The 8,728-nt window shown below is 37.1% G+C and overlaps 1 pseudogene; it reads left to right on the top strand.

Annotated features, from left to right (window-relative positions):
* Positions 1–221: 221 nt before the first annotated feature.
* LOC140327531 (vomeronasal type-2 receptor 26-like) lies at positions 222–5,960 on the top strand (annotated as a pseudogene).
* Positions 5,961–8,728: the final 2,768 nt, after the last annotated feature.

The following is an 8,728-nucleotide window of genomic DNA, read 5'->3' as shown; positions in this document are numbered from 1 at the left end:
TTTAGTGCACATTATATTAATTGGGCTATTCAAAAAATGAACTTTCTGAATCAGCCCCTAAATACAACCCTTACTCTACCTCACATGTCTAAATTTATTTTTCCAAGCTGATAGACTTCGTAAAACGAGTTTACTTTAAAGATCCAAATGGTAAGAAAATATTTTTTAATGAGGAAGGAGATTTGTCTGATCCTCTTTTCATTTACAATTGGGTGAACATTATGCATGAGGGTTATGCTATCCTGCATCGAAATCGTGTTGGATACTTTGATCCTTCCCTTCCAAAAGATCAGCAACTTGTCCTTTACCCTTCTACCATTACATGGACACTAGGAAAGGTATTATGTTTCTTCACTTTCATGTAAAAACATTTTTTTTTTTTATATGTAAAGATTTCAACCCCTTTAGGAGCTTAGAGCACTTTTAGGATTTTACAACTATTATGGTGTATCTAGATCCAAGAACAATTATCTAATATATTCCAACTTGGAAGTTCTTAGATATGGTGTTTGCAATGGTTTTATTTGTGTTTTTTTTTTTTCTTTATTTATTTTAAGCTGGTAGCATGTTCTCTGTTCTAGAGTGACAGCACTTAGTCACTAAACTATCTTTGTGGAAGAGCTGCATTATCATTCCAGCACAAACAAAATGTGAGGTCTTCATAGGAGAAGTTGTTCTGCATTTAATTGAACTTAAGATCAAGCACAGGCAGGGAATATGGAAGCAGAGGCAAGATTTTCTGTGCAAGCTGTAACCCCATGCTTAGTTTTGAAAACTGTGCAAAATTGGTGCATGAGATTCATGCATGAGAATAACAGGCCTCCTTTACTTACCTTACTCCTTTACTTTACCTTATGACCCTGATTTATGAAAGTTCTCCAAGGCTGGAGATGATACACTTTAATCAGTGAAGCAGGGTGACCCAGCAAACCCGAAATAGATCTGGTCCAGGATTGAAAACATTTGCTAACAAATACAAAAATACTTTTAAGAAATCTATTCCAGGTTTGCTGGATCACCAAGGTTCACTAGTGAAAGTGTATCCTATCCAGCCTTAGAAAGGTTTGATAAATTAGGCTCTATATCTATATATGGGTCCATGTATAATTTTTTTTTTACCCAGTATTCATCTAACCTTTAGCCATAATTTTCAGATTTGTGTAAATTAGATTCAATTAGAAAATGTATCAATCAAAGAACAAAAGTGGATCTAAAAAAACTGAAGAAAAAACACTAAAGGAAAACTAAAAAAAATGTAACTCTGAAAGAAAACCCAGTAGAAGGCAGGTAAATAACTAGTTAAAATTGTTAAGAAACCATAACCATAGTCCCTTAGGTAGTATATATATCATAATTCACATTGGGTAATTTCAAGTAAAAGTTTTTTTGGTGTGAAAGTAAATAAATTTACTCACATAGAGCTTGTCTATATCCAGGTTTCAATGAACAGCTCTGCTTTTAAATTTTTCCTATTATTTAATAATTGATTGTACTTCTTTTTATTTGACAATTAGTTATATGGTGCATTCTAGACATCCTCACTCCTAATTCCTTCACTTCTGTCAATGTTTATTTTAAATACTACAGACTTTTTTTGTGATTTGTTTGTGAATATGCGTTTAATCTATAATGACAAGTGTTACTGACACGGTCTGCTACTTTAACTTTATCACCCTCTCATTCTTTACTCCATTTTCTCTACAATAAGTTTTTGCAATTTCATCTCTTTCTTTTCTCCTTTTTCCTCCCTCCACCCCAAGTCCCAAATCCCAATACAAATCTTCTAAAATTAGCATTCAATTCCATATTATTAATTTTTTCTAGAAGCCACATGGAAAGTGTTTTGAAATGTGTTTTCCTGGATTCAGAAAATCTACTGGAACTGGACATATTTTATGCCATAGATGTGTCCCGTGCTCTGAAGGAGAGATATCCAATACGACTGGTAATTTCTTTTATTTTTCTATTGTCACTGTGATTGTCTTAATAATAAGAAACTGGGGTGTTACTGAAGCTCTAGGAGGCCAAAGACATTCTTTCTGTTCTTCTCACACAATAATGATAATTGCTTTATAAGCTTGGTTCACCATGGTCAGTGTCTATATAGTAGTAAAGTTAAGTATATAATAGATTTGTAAAAAAAAGTTCAAGCCAACTAAATGTGTTGAATGAGCAATATAAATAATATTGTGTAGAATGCATGGATGGTTTGTCCATATATCAGTGGTCGCTATAATAGTTGTATTATAATAAGAAGTATATAAATGGGGAATACATAGTGACATAGAAACAAGGAAAGTCTAGGAAGACTGAGATGCAGTCAATGTTGGGGAAGGGAAGACCAAGCTATCCAACTAAATGGCACGTTAGGGTCAATTTTATGAAAAATTCTTATTTTGGCTGGAATTTCACTAGGAATGGATTAGTGACCCAGCATGAAGATAGTCTGAATCCATTTTATGATCTAATCAATAATTCTTCATAAAATGGTCACTTTTTAAATGTTGTGATGCCACTTACTATTATAAGCCATTCTCATTTTGACAGTTCTTTTAAATAAATTTTTTTGCAAATTCCCAGAATTTGGGACATGACCAGGGGTGGTGGTGGTGGCACTAAGAAGTTTGCTGGTGGAGGCGGTATAATTACTGCTTGGCACCAGAAACAGCTGGCTGAAACAGGCCACTAATCCAGATATGATTCATTTGAATGAACAACAAATACATCACACTGTTGGTGAATAACATAGTCTAGAGGTAACAATTCCACCTGCCACACTAAACTCTATAACTAAAAGCAGCCTCTCTAACTAAAGCAGCATCTAAACAGCATACTTGGATAATTCTGGACAAATGTCAATGTTTATTTATGGAGATTTAGAGTTCATTTTTCAGGTACTTCAAGACAAATCAGATATGATAATACCATCTGGCCTATCTATCTTCTAACTCATAGCTCTTATGTTGCTGATACAGCTGGAAATAGTTAGTCATCGTGTCCAAGCATCTGTAATCAGTCTTGCAAGCGGTGCTGATGCTGCTGCTAAATCTGGGAATGGTGGTTACGTGCAATGGGGTACTGGGGGAGATGAGATAAGGCACTGGTATGCTTCTTTAAGAAAACTGCAGTCCTGAAGTGGCTGCACAATGTTTCTTTTTAAAAGTGCAGTTTTGCCTTCTATAAGTGCAGTTATCCGGGAGTTATCTTGCTGTTTCGTATTAACAATAGGCTTGTCAAGGCAAAAACAAGCCATCATACAACTTGCCATGTTTGCCAAGTCTCCCCTTGCTCTCCACAGCAGAACCTCATTCTACTCCTTATCTTCATCCCAGAATGTTTCCATAGATGTCTGCTAGACTGGTGATCATCTGTGTCACTTACTAGTGTTATACCTGACAATTCTTTCGCCAGATCCTCTTCTTGTTCTTCTATCTGATCATTGCTCATCCCCTTCATGTAGTCCTCTTCTCTCTTCCCTTAGTGTCGTGGACACTCAAAAAAATCCCACTCTTCACTAACACCTTTACAATTTTGAGGCAAAGGGTTAATGTCCCCCCTGAGAGGATTGACATAATTTATTCTGCTGTTTTCCCAGCTGACACACTTTGTTGCCTCCTTCATAGGCTATGTGACATTTGACAGGCTTTTCCAATGAGCTTTCACCACCTTGGGTCAAAGAAGCTCTCTGTCTTTTTTCCTGTGATGCATCATGATAGTCAATTATTGTCTTCCTTAACAAACATCATACAGCATATATTTTGTGGAATTGAAGACCATTAATTTGCTTCAAGGTTGCAAATTGAACCTATAGGATCTGTTGAAGTGGGTACAGGCCTTTATGACCATACCCAAAACATCCTGCAAGCTAGGGTAGCAAAAAAAAATACTGCACTATACAGTCAATACAGCCATGATATTGCTCTCATTGTTGGAAATCACATTGCTGATTTGGAAAGAGCAACGGTAAAGCCAGTTCATGATTTATTTTTGCATGTCAGAAAACAACTCGCAGTGGTGTGACTTCGCTCGCACAAATTGTCTGGGAGGAAATAGCCTCTCCTACTTTGAGAAAACATATAAAATTGGACTTCTTTCTGTCTATGCTACCAATGTGTCAGAGTGCCACCGGGCGGGATGGCGGACCCTCCATGTCACCAACCCAGTAGGCACAGGTGTGCACAGAGCGCAGAATCTAAACAGCTGCCTGGTCTTCATCAAAGCCTCTAGAGTTGAGGGTGTTATGCTGTGGGCTGCTGCCAGGGTGGGTGCCAGAGGTCAGGGAAGAGCCCAAGGGAACTTCATGTTCAGGCGACTTCCTGTTGTCATTCACTTCCTTTTAAAGGGGAAGCCATTAAGCAGATAGGAATCACATGACCCCCAGGAAAGAGAAGGCATCGCCAGAAAGAGGCGTGGGAACAGTGTGGGAACAGTGGCAGCTCAGGTGGTGTTCACACTTCTACCAGCAGATGGAGTGCTTCTGTGGAATATTCGGGTTCTCTGGGGTAAGGGGGGAAGCTTTCAGGGGATCATGTGACTCAGACCAGGTTAATGCCACTTACAACTTGTAAAAAGAGGCATCCATGGATGATGCACTCTAATGTCTGTGGCACCTTTAGAGTTTTTCTCAGGCTGAATGTAGGTCACATTTTAATTTATGTGGTTTGCATTAGAGAATGTTTCTAAACTTAGAGTTGACTTCACTTTAAACATCATTTGATCGTCTTCCAATTTTACATCACAGCTGCTCAAGATCGATTCTATCTGTTAACAAAACTAGAAAATACAGCAATAGTGCTAAAGAGGAATGTCATGCCTTGAGTAAATTGCAAATTTGGATCCTTTTCAACTGTGGAAGAATGCAAAAGATTTTCAGTGTGCAGTGAAATTAGAGTAATACCAATACAGGTTAGAAGCCCGTGCAAACGTTCAAAACTAAAGGGAAGACTGGAGTTCAGCTTTAACTTACAATGGCAATTCTTCATTATATGCGCACACATATTTGTTTACAAAGTTTTGTATTACAATAATTTTAAATACAATTTTACTTTTTTTTAGATAGTGACATTTGTCAGAAATGTCCTGACAGTGAATGGCCCAATGAAGAAAAAGATGTATGTATCCCCAAGCCTGAAGATTTCTTATCCTATGAAAACGACTTGTTGGCTGCCATTTTCTGCTTTACCTCTGTAATATTTTCCATCATAACCATTTTTATAATTGGGGCATTTCTGTATTATCAAAACACACCAATAGTCAAAGCCAATAACCGAAACCTGAGCTTCATTCTATTGATCACCCTTAAGATGAGTTTGTTCAGTGTATTTCTATTCCTTGGTCGTCCAGCAGATCTCACATGTAAACTTCGTCAAGTCTACTTTGGAATCATCTTCACAGTTGCATTGTCTTCTGTTCTAGCCAAGACAATCGTAGTTTGCATTGCTTTCAAAGCCACTGAGCCTGGGAGCAAGTTCAGAAAATGGGTTGGTTCTAAGCTTGCCTATTCAGTGGTTCTGATCTGCTCATCTGTCCAGGTTCTACATGCTATTATTTGGTTGTCCATTTCTCCTCCATTTCAGGAATTAGACATGAACTCTTTTCCAGGGACAATCATCATTCAGTGCAATGAAGGTTCTGTTTTAGCCTTCTATCTCATGTTGGGTTACATGGGATTACTGGCAGGTGTGAGTTTTATTTTAGCCTTCATGGTGAGGACATTACCAGATACATTCAATGAAGCCAAATACATCACCTTCAGCATGTTTTTATTCTGCAGTGTTTGGATCTGTGCCATTCCCGCCTATCTCAGCAGTAAGGGGAAACATATTGTCTCTGTAGAGATATTTGCTATATTGGCTTCTGTTATTGGAATACTGAGCTGAATGTTTTTCCCTAAATGTTACAATATCCTGCTGAGGCCAGAGATGAATACCAGAAAACACATGCTAAGCACAAAAACTTAAAATGTATATACTGGGGATTTATTAAATTTGAAACTGTGATCTTGCACAGAAGCTGTTTAATGTTTGCAGATAAGAACATGAAACAAATAATAAAAAGAAAGGAGAGGGATGGAAAACAGGAGAGAGGAGAATAAAAGAAGGAAGAGGTGGTCAGGGGTTTTTATATCACATATAAATAAATGTAATACACATATTATCTACTTTGCTAGTTTTTCTATATTTTTGCCTTTTTAGCTCAATATTGTTAAAAATGTGTTTACTGACCACAATAAATCAAGCTGAAAGGTATAAAAACAAGCAATATGATCCTTCCCCCAATAGCACCCAATTAGCCTTCCTCATTTCATTTTTCAGACAAACAGAAGGTGTGTTTGTTTACAAAATAAAACAAGCAGCTTTTAGTTTTTATGTTGCTTTTATGTTGACTTTATCTATGTGAACTAATTTACTGTGTAGAAAAAAATGTAAAAATGTTTTTTTTAATGTAAAAATGTAAATTTTTTTTATCTTTTTTATCAACACAAAGATGATAGGCACACAGATAACTTCTTTGTATACATAAGCAAAAAGCTGTGTATCCATTTAGAAAACTGTAACATGCATGCACATTTGTGAGGAATCACAAATGTTAGCACTGGTTGTAGAAATGTGGCCATTTCACAATATTAAGGTATTTGACTTATGGGTGTTTGGTAAAGAACAGGTCCATCTATGGTACCAGATTTACAGGTTCCAGAACTCACCACATGTTTACATGGACAATTAGATATTTTATTCTTTTACCCTTAGAACTGCAATTGAATAATTGCATGGAAAGGCAAAACTGTTTTTCAATCCTGAGTTTGGTTTACCTGTAAGTAGACACTCCCCAGATCATACAGCAGTACATTAGCTTGTTCATTCAGGTTTATTCCCAGCTATGTCCCCACTAAGCAGATTCTTCATCTCTATGTGTCTGCAGTCCCTTATATGTCTGGACTGGGTCAACATGCCAGTAGGTCTTTGCAAAATATTTAACCCAGCAAGGATGCTATTAAAGGGGTACAGACGTGTAATGACTAGTTATAGACTAGTTAAGTGCAGACAGAAAAATATTTACATTTAATCATTAAAAGATGTATCGCCATTAACTGTATATGTATAGGTATATTAGAGTAGCATTATATAAATATATATTAATAAATAGGCGTCATGCATAGGGATGAGCGAGAATGCCTCTGACATTCTCACAAAAATTTGGGGGTCCGCAAAATTTAGGCGAACCGATTTAGCGAATTACATTGAAGTGCAGGTTTCCACTCTCCATGGGCTGTACTTATCATGGCTAAGTAAAGCCCGGGGAGCGTGGAACCTGCGGTCACAGCTGATTGGAGGCACACGGGTGCTTCCAATCAGCTGTGACTGCAGGCGAACTCCAGATGATCTCTCAATGGAGATTCTCCATTGAGAGATCATCTGAGTTCAGCGAGATCACAACCTCGTGGTGAATCACAAGGCCGTCCTCGCTTACATCGAAATGAAAATTTTGCTCACTCATCCCTTGTCATGTATAGTATATACTAGTCTTGGCATACATTGATAAGTAATACATGAAAAAGTATATAAACTGAACACTTAGTATTAACAAAAAAGACATTGAATGTCAGTTGTAAGTAATGTGTGTTTTGAGCATGTTCATGGTTGGGGGATGGAATTTGTCTCTTTATTTCACCAAAGTAAGGATGGAGTTTGTATCTTGATTCCACCAAAATAAACATTAAAGGTTAAATCTTTGAATGTAGGGTTTTTCAGATGGGAAAATTCCAAATAAATTGTGGTAAAATAAATATTATAGAGGTTAGAAATACAGGGGCCATAAATATGAGAAAGTTTAAAATATATTCTCATTGGGGTAAAGATATTTGCCATGGTTAAAACTTACTTGTTCCCTTGTTGATGAAATATGCTGTGTATGCTGTATAGCCAGGCTGCCAGCTGTGTATACAGAGAAATGACAGTCAGAGGTTGTGAGTGGAATGATCGCGCCTAAAATATGCGTGGATCAGAGTGTCCTGAGAATGGTAGTGGGCATGTTTGAGCAGGGTGCCCGAGCCTGCATGGTATAACGATACTAAAGGACTTCCCCTGTGACATAAAAAGCCATCGCGTTGTCCAAAACTGCTAGTCAACACCAGGCCAGGTAAGTCCATCGCCAGTGCCTCCTGGTGTAAAAGGAGAACTGCGGTGAACATCTAGAGTCATACAGGGGAGAAAGGACAGGCTAATGTATTGCTGTATGTAAATTTATTATTATTTATATGGAAGCCACCTAAAAGCCGTACGTAGTCTTTTCTCTACAATTGGTGGTGTGCTCAAACACCCAGTTTAGCAGGTGAACTCCCTATTTAGAACTATTTACCCAAAGTCATTGCTAATATCCAGTTTTTAGAGCAAAGTTCTGCAATAAAAATCCTTGTTTGGAGTTGTGCAAATACTGTTACTGCAAATAAATAGTTTTCTTTTGATAACATGTCAACATTTGTAATTAAAATTCCATTAATGCAATACACACACATTTGCACACTTGAAATATTGTTGTGGGAATTCAGAATAGTAAAATGAACTTTTGCATCACCATATTAACCTCCTGAGCGTTACACTGAGGTCTAGATTTCTGTACCAAAAGTGATCCACTGTTTTTTATGAAATTTTTTTTTTAAATTGTAGACCTGTAACTTACAGAAATATGTCCGAACAGGGGTTCTAGTAGATATTATGAATATAAAAAA

The sequence above is a fragment of the Pyxicephalus adspersus genome, chromosome 3 (genome assembly GCF_032062135.1).
Source record: "Pyxicephalus adspersus chromosome 3, UCB_Pads_2.0, whole genome shotgun sequence".
Taxonomy (NCBI): domain Eukaryota; kingdom Metazoa; phylum Chordata; class Amphibia; order Anura; family Pyxicephalidae; genus Pyxicephalus; species Pyxicephalus adspersus.
The sequence above is the reverse complement of the archived record's forward strand: the minus strand, read 5'-3'. Positions and strand labels throughout refer to the sequence as shown.